The following is a 12,070-nucleotide window of genomic DNA, read 5'->3' on the forward strand; positions in this document are numbered from 1 at the left end:
TTAGCCATTCTGACAGGTATAATATGATATCTCACTGTGGTTTTCATTTTTCCCTGATGACTAGTGATGTTGATCATTTTTTCATGTGTCTGTTGCCCATCTGTGTGTGTTTGTGGAAAAATATCTATTCAGGTCTTTTGTCCAGTTTTAATTGGATTCATTTGAAATTTTTTTGGTGTTGAGTTGTATAAGTTCTTTATATGTTTTGGATATTAACCTTTTATTGGATATATCACTTGCATATATCTTCTCCCATCCAATAGGTTGTCTTTTTGCTTTGTTGACGGTTCATTTCTCTGTGCAAAACCTTTTTATTTTGGTGTAGTAGCAATAGTTCAGTTTTGCTTTTTTTTCCCTTGCCTTAGGACACATGTCTAGAAAAAAGTTTCTACAACTGATGTTAAAGAGATTACTGCCTATGTTTTCTTCTGGGAGTTTTATGGTTTCAGGTCTCATGTTTATGTCTTTACTCCATTTAGAGTTTAGAGTTTGTTTCTGCGTATGGTGTAAGAAAATAGTCCAGTTTCATTTTTTTGCATGTAGGTGTCCAGTTTTCCAGCACCCTTTGTTGAAGATACTGTCTTTTCCTCATTGTATATTCTTGCCTGTTTAATCATAGGTTAATTGACCATGTGCATGTGGGTTTAATTGTGGGCTCTCTATTCTGTTGCACTGATCTATGTGTCTTTTTTTTTTTTTTTTTTTTTGCCACTGCCATGTGTTGGTTACTACAGCCTGGGATTGTGATACCTCCAGTTTTGTTCTTCCTCAAGATTGCTTTAGTTATTCGGAGTTTTTTGTGGTTACATACAAATTTTGGACTATTCTAAATGTTGTTGGTGTCTTGAGAAGGATTGCATTAAATCTGTAAATTGCTTTGGATAGTATAGACATTTTAGCAATATTTGTTCTTCCAGTCCTTGAGCATGGAATATCATTCCAGTTGTTTGTGGCATCTTCTATTTCTTTCATCAGTGTTTCATAGTTTTCAGAGTACAAGTCTTTCAAATCCTTGGTTAAGTGTTATTCTTTTTGGTGCAATTCTAAATGGGAAAGTTTTCTTATTTTTTCTTTCTGTTGCTTCATTATTAGCGTATAGAAGTGTAACAGGTTTCTGTCTATTAATTTTGTACCCTCAACTTCACTGAATTAGTTGTAGTAGTTTTTTGGTGGAGTGTTTAGGGTTTTCTGTATAATATCATGTCCTCTGCAAATAGTGAGTTTTACTTCTTCCTTATCGATTTGGATGTCTTTTATTTCTTTAGTTGTCTGATTGCTGTGGCTAAGACTTCCAGTACTATATTGAATGAAACTGGTGAGAGGGACATCCTTCTGTTGTTTTTGATCTTAGAGGGAAAGTTCTCAGTTTTTCACCAGTGAGTATGAAGTTAGTTGTGCATTCTTCTTATATGGCCTTTACTATGTTGAGGTATGTTCCCTCTAAACCTACTTTGTTGAGGGTTTTTATCATGAATGTTTTTTCTGCATCTGTTGAGGTGATCATATGATTTTTGCCCTTTCTCTGTTAATGTGATGTATAACTTTGATTGCTTTGCGAATAGTGAACCACCCTTGTGTCCTGGAATAAATTCCTCTTAATCATCATGAATGATTTTTTAATGCATTTCTGGATTCAGTTTGCTAATATTTTATTGAGGATTTTTGCATCTATGTTCATCTGCGATATGGCCTGTAGTTGTTGCTGTTGTTTTTGTAGTGTCTCTATCTAGTTGATGTCAGGGTTTTGCTGGCCTCATGGAAGAATAGGTATTAACCCTTTACCTGTTTTGTAGAATTTATGGTCCTGGACTTCATTTATTGGGATTTTTTTTCTTTTCTTTTTTTACTGATTCAATGTGATTGTTAGTAATTTATTCAAATTTTCTATTTTTTCCTGATTCAGTTTTGGAAGGTTATATATTCATAGGAATTTATACATTTCTACTAGGTTGTCCAATTTGTTGGCATATAATCTTTCATAATCTCTCACAATCCTTTGTATTTCTGGGGTGTCAGTTATTTCTCCTACTTCTTTTCTGATTTTACTTGAGTCCTTTTTTTTTTTTTTTTTTTTTTGCCATTAGTCTGGGTGAATGTTGATCATTTTTTTTTCATCTTTTCAAAGAAACTGCTCCTGTTTTTATTGATATATTCTCTTGTTTTTGTTACTCTCTATTTCATTTATTTCTCTTCTAACCTTTATTATTTCTTCTACCACTTTGTGCTTTCTTCATTCTTCTAGCTCCTATAGGTTATTTGAGATTGTTCATGCTTCTTGGGTAGGTTTGTATTTCTATAATCTTACCTCTTAGAATAGCTTTTGCCGCATTCCAAAGATTTTGGATTGTTGTTTTCATTTTCTTTTGTCTCCAAGTATTTTTTGGTTTTCTCTTTGATTTCTTGGTTGATGCATTTTATTGTTTGGTAGCATGTTATTTAGCTTCCATGTATTTGTGTTCTTTCCAGATTTTCTCTTGTGATTGATTTCTAGTTTCATACCATTGTGGTGGAAAAGATGCATGCTCTGTTTTCAATTTTTTTGAATTTGTTGAGACTTGTTTTGTGGACTAACATGATCTATTCTGTTAGGTTCTTCTGGTCCAGTGTGTTCTTGTTGATTTTCTGTTTGGATGATCTACCTACTGATGTAAGGGGGGTGTTAAAATCCTCTTACTATTACTGAACTGCTGTTAATTTCTTTGTTTATGTCTCTTAGTAATTGCTTTATGTCTTTAGGTGCTCTCATGTTGGGTGCATATTTACAGTTATTGTATCCTTTTTGGACACCCCTTTATGTAGTGTCCTTCTTTGTCTCATTACAGTTTTTGTTTTAAAGTCTATTTTGTCTGATAGAAGTATTGCTACCCCAGCTTTCTTTTTACTTCCATTAGCATGGCAAATGCTTTTCCATCCCTTCCCTTTCAATCTGCATGTGTCTTTAGGTCTGAAGTCAGTCTCTTGTAGGGAGCATATAGAGATGTCTTGTTTTTTTTAACCATTCAGTCACTCTAGGTCTTCTGATTGAAGCATTTAGTCCATTACATTCAAAGTAATTACTGAGAAGTGTTATTGCCATTTTGTTACTTATTTTACGTTGTTTTTATAATTCTCTGTTCCTTTCTTCTCATGCTCTTCTCTCACAGTTTGATGGCTGTCTTTAGTGATTTGCTTGGATTCCTTTCTCTTCATTTTTGGGTATCTATTACAGGTTTTTGATTTGTAGTTACCATTAGCGTCTTACACATCTTACACATATAGCCCAATCTGTATTAAGTTGATGGTTACTTAAGTTTGAGCCCATTCTAAAAGCTCTACATTTTTGCCTGCCCCCATATTTTATGTATATGATGTCATATTTGACATATTTTGTGACTCCCTTGTGATTCCCTTCCCTTTTGTGTGGTTTTTATAGATATAATTGATTTTACTGCTTTTGTGCTTTAACCTCTATACTGGTTTTATAAGTGATTAATATACTAATTTTATTATGTTTATGTTTATCTTTGAGATTTTTTTTTCCTTTCATAATTTCCTTATTCTTGATTATGACCTTTTCTTTCCACTCAAAGAATTCCCTTTGCTCTTTTTTGTGTTGCCCTCTGAGAGGTTTTTTGGTGTTGGGGATGGGTAGTCAGATCAGATGTGTACTGTGGCTGCAGTCAAACTTGTGTATATGTTTATATTCAACTCTCCTCAGGGCAAGAGTCACTTTGGTGTGATACCAGTCCTTGAAAGGCTGCCTGCAGGATGTGATACCATAGGAGCTTCTTTGGAGTGACTCCTACTGAATAGGGTGGGTTGGAATAGGAGGAGCGTCATGATAATGTAAGGGTGGGGCACATGGTGTTAACAATGTAGGTAGGGAGTGTTCCACTGGTTCCTGCAAGTGTCAGGCTATCTAGTGTGGGAAGTGAGGGGTGTGGAGAGAAATGGTGCCTGCCAGCTTTTTTGTTCTTGGAGAGGTCTCCTAACTATTCTTGCCCCTCCAATACACATTCTGAGATTAGTAAATAAATCTCCTTCATATATACCCCATGAGCTTTTCAAACTTGCTTCTGTGCTGTATCTCTGAGGTGTTGTTTGTTATGCTCTTTAATGGCAGGGACTCAGTTGTCTGTTGTCCTCAGACTCTCCTGGCGGGGGTGGGGGGTGGAGCCTGTCAATTTTTAAAGTACCCAGAGTTCAGCCCCACTGATTGTAAAAACTCAAGAAATTAAGCCCCACTAGTTTTCAAATCCAAATGGTATAAGGACTCATCTTTCCGATGTGGGTCTCCTGTGTCTGGGATGCCTGGTGTGCTTTCTGCTCTTTTCCCTTCTCCACATTGTGGCGTCCCTCCTGTTTTGGTTAGTCTCACCTGGAGTTTAGTTCTGGACTGTATCTCTGCCCCTCCTACCCTTTCAATGTGGCCCCCTAATATTAACACTGGATTGTCTGTTCTGCCAGAGTTAGGGTCATTTTTGGGTTAGTTGCACTGATGTGGCTATTATCTAGGTATGTCCATGGGACCAGGTGGGCTTAGGAGCGTCCTACTCACCATCTTCCCAGAAGTGCTAAAATATAATGGCAAATGAAGTCACATGCTGTGTAAACAAATGACAAATGGATTTCTTGTCCTTCTGCAATCAAATAGAAATCTGGAGAATCAAATTCTTTTTCAAAATATAGTTGTATCCAATGTTAAGGATGTAACTTACTCAGTTTTTAAAGAAAAATAGAAAGAAAAAAGAGCAATTAATAAACTACAGTAACCATGATCTTTCAAGGCAAAACCCTAGAAAAAAATGATGAGTCATGGAAGCATTAGTAAATTCTGAAAGTGCTGATTATTCAGAGTCATCAAATCTTGTACCCTTTTCAACTTTAGTAGGTATTTGTACATTTAAAAAAAAACTTCAGTTTGCTATTCTATTAAATTTCCTTTGTAATCTCACCATTACAAGTCAGTATTTTTGGCTATTGTAAATAATGCTGCAATGAGAATGGAGGTGCAGATATCTCTTGGAGATAGTGATTTAATTTCCTTTGGATATATAGCCAGAAGTAGAATTGCTAGAGCATATGATAGCTTGATTTTAATATTTCAAAACCCTCTATACTGTTTTCCATCATGGCTGCACAAATTTACATTTCCAATAAAAGTGTACAAGGGTTCCCTTTTCTTCAGATCCTTACCAGCATTTGTTAGTTTTTTGTCTTTTTGATAATAGCTATTCTAACAAGTGTGAGGTGTTATCTTATTCTGGTTTTGATTTGCATTTCCCTGATGATTAGTGACAGTGAGCACCTTTTCACACCTGATGGCCATTTGAATATCTTATTTGGAAAAATGACTATTCAGCCCCTATGTCTGTTTCTAAATTAGATTATCTGAGTTTTTTGTTTTTTGTTTGTTTTTGCCATTGAGTTCTCAGCATGAATTTCTTATGTATTTTGGATATTAACCCCTTATCAGATACGTCGTTTGCAAATGTTTTCGCCCATTCCATAGGTTGCCTTTTTTACTCCATTGAATTTTCTTCTGGGGGGGGGGTCAACTTTTTAAAGTTTTTATTTAAATTGCAGTTAACATACAGTGTGATATTAGTTTCAGGTGTACGCTATAGTGATTCAACACTTCCATACAACATACTATAGCCAAGACATGAAAACCTAAGTGTTTATTGGCAGATGTATGGATAAAAATAATGTGGTGTTATATATGGAATATCATTCAGCCAGAAAAGAAGGAAATCTTGCCATTTGTGACAACATGAATGAATCTTGAGGGTGTGATGCTAAGTGAAATATCAGACAGAGAAAGACAAATTCTGCATGATCTCACTTATATGCAGAATCAGAAACAGAAATGGAACAGACTGGTAGTTGCCATATCGATAGATGGGGTGAGAGAAATGGGGGAAGGTAGTGAAAATGTATGAACTCCAGTTATAAGATATGAGAATGTATTATACAGCATAGTTATTATAGCTAACAATGTATTATTTATTTGAAAGTTTCTCAGAGAGTAGACCTTAAAAATTCTTGTCACAGGAAAAAAATTAACTGTGAGGTGATAGATGTTAACTAAAATTATTGTGATAATCATTTTGCAGTATATTCATATATTAAATCATTATGGTGTATACCTTAAACTTATGTTATATGTCAATTATGTTTTAATAAAACGGGAGAAAAGAAAAATCACTATTGTTTGATAGGAATGTTGTCATTCACTTAGGGTCACCAGATTTTGCAAATAAAAACAGAGTACACTCAGATAAATTTGAATTTCAGATAAAAAATGACCTTTTTTTAGTGTAAGTATGTACCATGTAATATTTGGGAGTTAGGCAGTGTATTTCATTAAATGTTCCAATTGTGTTGCAATTGTAAAACACGTTGAACTAATCTGAAACTAATTGGGGCTCTTTCTACACAAGGTTTTTGGATTAAAATGGACACGAAGACAAAGTTTCAGTTTGATCCCATCAAACCTGGATTACTTTTCTGAATCATCATTAAATTAGCATCAATTTTACCACATCTGTTAGTGGACTTCTATGTGACAGGCACTGTGCTGAAGCGTTCTTCCAGCAAAAGAACAGGACCTCTGGCAGGCACTTGTTCATGGAGTTTGTGACAAGAATGACTTTTTACTCTTCGAAACTACTGAAAATTCAACTTTTATTTTATTTTATTTTATTATGTTATGTTAGTCACCATACAATACATCATTGGTTTTTGATGTGGTGATCCACGATCCATTGTTTTCGTATAACACCGAGTGCTCCATGCAGTACGTGCCCTCCTTAATACCCATCACCGGGCTAACCAATCCCCCTCCCCTCTAAAACCCTGTTTGTTTCTCAGAGTCCATAGTCTCTCATGGTTCATCTCTCCCTCCAATTCCACCCCCCCCCCGATTTTTCCCTTCCTTCTCCTAATGTCCTCCATGTTATTCCTTATGTTCCACAAATAAGTGAAACCTATGATAATTGACTTTCTCTGCTTGACTTATTTCACTTAGCATAATCTCCTCCAGTCCCATCCATGTTGATGTAAAAGTTGGGTATTCATCCTTTCTGATGGCTGAGTAATATTCCATTGTATATATGGACCACATCTTCTTTATCCATTCATCTGTTGAAGGGCATCTCGGCTCTTTCCACAGTTTGGCTATTGCGGACATTGCTGCTATGAACATTGGGGTGCATATGGCCCTTCTTTTCACTACATCTGTGTCTTTGGGGTAAATACCCAGGAGTGCAATTGCTGGGTCATAGGGTAGCTCTATGTTTAAATTTTTGAGGCACCTCCACACTGTTTTCCAAAGTGGCTGTACCAACTTGCATTCCCACCAACAGTGTAAGAGGGTTCCCCTTTCTCCACAACCTCTCCAACATTTGTTGTTTCTCTCCCTGTCCATTTTTGCCATTCTAACTGGTGTAAGGTGGTATCTCAATGTGGTTTTGATTTGAATTTCCCTGATGGCTAATGATGATGAACATTTTTTCATGTGTCTGTTAGCCATTTGTATGTGTTCTTCAGAGAGTGTCTTTTCATATCTTCTGCCCACCTTTTGACTTGATTATTTGTTTTTGGGGTGTTGAGTTTGAGAAGTTCTTTATAGATCTTGGATACCAGCCCTTTATCTGTAGTGTCACTTGCAAGTATCTTCTCCCATTCTGTGGGTTGCCTCTTTGTTTTGTTGACTGTTTCCTTTGCTGTGCAGAAGCTTTTTATCTTGATGAAGTCCCAAAAGTTCATTTTTGCTTTTGTTTCGCTAGCCTTTGGAGATGTATCTTGAAAGAAGTTGCTGTGGCCGATGTCAAAGAGGTTATGGCCTATGTTCTCTTCTAGGATTTTGATGGATTCCTGTCTCACATTGAGGTCTTTCATCCACTTTGAGTTCATCTTTGTGAATGGTGTTAGAGAATGGTCCAGTTTCATTCTTCTGCATGTGGCTGTCCAATTTTCCCAGCACCATTTACTGAAGAGACTGTCTTTTTTCCATTGCATGTTTTTTCCCGCTATATCAAAGATTATTTGACCATAGAGTTGAGGGTCCATATCTGGGTTCTCTATTCCGTTCCATTGGTCTATATGTCTGTTTTTATGCCAGTACCATGCTGTCTTGGTGATCACAGCTTTGTAATATAGCTTGAAATCGGGCAACGTGATGCCCCCAGCTTTGTTTTTCTTTTTCAACATTTCCTTGGCGATTCGGGGTCTTTTCTGATTCCATACAAATTTTAGGATTGTTTGTTCTGGCACTTTGAAAACTGTCATTGGAATTTTGATCGGGATGGCACTGAAGGTATAGATTGCTCTGGGTAGCATAGATATTTTAACAATGTTTATTCTTCTGATCCATGAGCATGGAATATTTTTCCATCTTTTTGTGTCTTCTTCAATTTCTTTCATGAGTGTTCTCTAGTTCCTAGAGTATAGATCCTTTACCTCTTTGGTTAGGTTTATTCCGAGGTATCTTATGGTTTTTGGTGCTATTGTAAATGGAATCGTTTCTCTAATTTCTCTTTCTAGAGTTTCATTATTAGTGTATAAGAAATCAACTGATTTCTGTGCATTGATTTTGTATCCTGCCACATTACTGAATTGCTTTATGAGTTCTAGTAATTTGGGGGTGGAGTCTTTTGGGTTTTCCACATAAAGAATCATGTCGTCTGTGAAAAGAGAGAGTTTGACTTCTTCTTTGCCAATTTGAATACCTTTTATTTCTTTTTGTTGTCTGATTGCTGTTGCGAGGACTTCTAGTACTATGTTGAACAATAGTGGCGAGAATGGGCATCCTCGACGTGTTCCTGACCTTAAGGGAAAGGCTCTCAGCTTTTCCCCATTGAGGATGATATTCGCTGTGGGTTTTTCATAGATGGATTTTATGAACTTGAGGAATGTTCCCTCTATCCCTATACTCTGAAGAGTTTTAATCAGGAAAGGATGTTGTATTTTGTCAAATGCTTTTTCTGCATCAATTGAGAGGACCATATGGTTCTTCTCTCTCCTCTTATTAATGTGTTCTATCACACTGATTGATTTGCGAATGTTGAACCACCCTTGCATCCCGGGGATAAATCCCACTTGGTCATGGTGGATGATCCTTTTAATGTATTGTTGGATCCTATTAGCTAGGATTTTGTTGAGGATTTTGGAATCCATATTCATCAGGGATATCAGTCTGAAATTCTCCTTTTTGATGGGGTCTTTGCCTGGTTTGGGGATTAAGGTAATGCTGGCCTCATAGAATGAGTTTGGAAGTTTTCCTTCTGTTTCTATTTTTTGAAACAGCTTCAGGAGAATAGGTATTATTTCTTCTTTGAATGTTCAGTAGAATTCCCCAGGGAATCCATCAGGCCCTGGACTCCTGTTTTTTGGGAGGTTTTTGATCACTGCTTCAATCTCGTTACTGGTTATTGGCCTATTCAGGTTGTCAATTTCTTCCTGTTTCAGTCTTGGCAGCTTATAGGTTTCCAGGAAGGCATCCATTTCATCTAGGTTGCTCAGTTTATTGGCATATAGTTGTTGATAATAATTTCTAATAATTGTTTCTATTTCCTTGGTGTTAGTTGTGATCTCTCCCCTTTCATTCATAATTTTATTAATTTGGGTCCTTTCTCTTTTCTTTTGGATAAGTCTGGCCAGTGTTTATCAATCTTATCAATTCTTTCAAAGAACCAGCTTCTAGTTTCATTGATCTGATCTACTGTATTTCTGGTTTCTAATTCATTGATTTCTGCTCTAATTTTAATTATTTCTCTTCTAATGCGTGGCTTAGGCATTGTTTTTTGCTTTTTCTCTAGTTCTTTTAAGGTGTAGAGTTAGTTGGTGAATTTGGGATTTTTCTGTTTTTTTGAGTGAGGCTTGGATGGCTATGTATTTCCCCCTTAGGACCGCCTTTGCAGTATCCCATAGGTTTTGGACTGATGTGTTTTTGTTCTCATTGGCTTCCATGAATTGTTTAAGTTCTTCTTTGATTTCCTGGTTGACCCAAACATTCTTGAGCAGAGTGGTCTTTAGCTTCCAAGTGTTTGAATTTCTGCCAATTTTTTTCCTGTGATTGAGTTCCAGTTTTAAAGCATTGTGGTCTGAGAATATGCAGGGAATAATCTCAGTCTTTTGGTATCGGTTGTGACCCAGTATGTGGTCTATTCTGGAGAATGTTCCATGCGCGCTCGAGAAGAATGAGTATTCTGTTGTTTTAGGGTGGAATGTTCTGTAAATATCTATGAGGTCCATCTGGTCCAGTGTATCATTCAAAGCTCTTGTTTCCTTGTTGATTTTCTGCTTAGATGATCTGCCCATTGCTGAGAGTGAAGTATTGAGGTCTCCTACAATTAACGTATTGTTATCAATATGACTCTTGATTTTGGTTAACAGTTGGCTTATGTAGATGGCTGCTCCCATGTTGGGGGCATAGATATTTACAATTGTTAGGTGTTCTTGTTGGGTAGACCCTTTAAGAGTGATATAGTGTCCTTCTGTGTGTCTAATTACAGACTTTAGTTTAAAATCTAATTTGTCTGATATAAGAATTGCTACCCCAGCTTTCTTTTGAGGTCCGCTGGCATGGAAGATGGATCTCCATCCCTTCACTTTCAGTCTGGATGTATCTTTAGGTTCAAAACGCATCTCTTGTAGGCAGCATATGGATGGGTCCTGTCTTTTTATCCAATCTGCAACCCTGTGCTGTTTTATGGGAGCATTTAGGCCATTCACATTGAGAGTGATTATTGAAAGATATGAATTAATTGTCATCATGTTGCCTGTGAAGACGTTGTTTTTATAGATTGTCCCTGTAAATTTCTGTTGTATATCACTCTTGGGGTCTTTCTCCTTTTATAGAACCCCCCCTTAATATTTCTTGCAGGGCCGGCTTAGTGGTCACATATTCTTTCAGTTTCTGCCGGTCGTGGAAGTTCTGCATCTCTCCATGCATTCTAAATGACAGCCTTGCCGGATAAAGTATTCTTGGCTGCATGTTTTTCTCATTTAGTACCCTGAATATGTCTTGCCAGGCCTTTCTGGCTTGCCAGGTCTCTGTGGATAGGTCTGACGTTATTCTGATGTTCCTCCCTCTGTACATAAGGAATCTCTTCCCCCTAACTGCCCTTAAGATGGTTTCCTTTGTTCTAAGATTTGCAAGTTTTACTATTACATGCCAGGGTATTGGTCTGTTTTCCTTGATCTTGGGAGGTGTCCTCTCTGCCTCTAGGATGTGAATGTTTGTTTCATTCCCCAGATTAGGGAAGTTCTCAGCTACCATTTGCTCAAATACATCTTCTAGTCCTCTCTCTCTCTCCACTCCCTCAGGGATTCCAATTATTCTGACATTGGAACACTTCATGGTGTCACTTATTTCTCTGATTCTATTTTCATGGATTCTGAGTTGTTTTTCCCTGGCCTCCTCTTTTCCCTTTTTATCTATTATATTGTCTTCCAGGTCGCTTATTCATTCTTCTGCCTCACTTACCCTAGCTGTTAGATTATCTAGATTGGATTGGATCTCATTGATAGCATTTTTAAGTTCTGCCAATTCACCTTTCATTTCTGCCCTTAGAGACTCTATGTTGTCATTAATTGATTTCTCCATTCTAGCCATTGTCTTCACAATTGCTAGACTAAATTCCATCTCCGACATCTTGGTTATATCTGCATCCATTTGTAAATCTGCAGCACAAGTCATAATCTCTGAGTCTTTTCTATTTTGGGGGTTCCTCCTCCTAGTCATTCTGTTGATGGGTGTTTGAGGGAATGTATAGAGTCCAAATTATTGACCAGAACCCAAGCAAGATGCACCTGTTTTCTTGGGACCTTAGGGTTGCTGGCCTCTTGTTTTCCCAGCCTGTCTTCTGGGGGAGGGGGCTGCCGTGCTGTTACTCAGGCAACCCTGTTTGGGTGGAGTTGCCCTGCCCCCCTGTGGTGGGGGATGGGCTCAGCGGGTATCAGTTTTGGGGTCTTTTGTTCTCTGGCAGCTTTCCCTGGCGACTTTCCACGTCTCTTCCGAGAGTCAGAGCAGAAGAGACCATTTCCAACCCTCTGCCTCAGAGCAGAGAGACCGCAGTCTGTTCTT

Source organism: Halichoerus grypus, chromosome 4 (assembly GCF_964656455.1).
Source record: "Halichoerus grypus chromosome 4, mHalGry1.hap1.1, whole genome shotgun sequence".
Lineage (NCBI taxonomy): Eukaryota > Metazoa > Chordata > Mammalia > Carnivora > Phocidae > Halichoerus > Halichoerus grypus.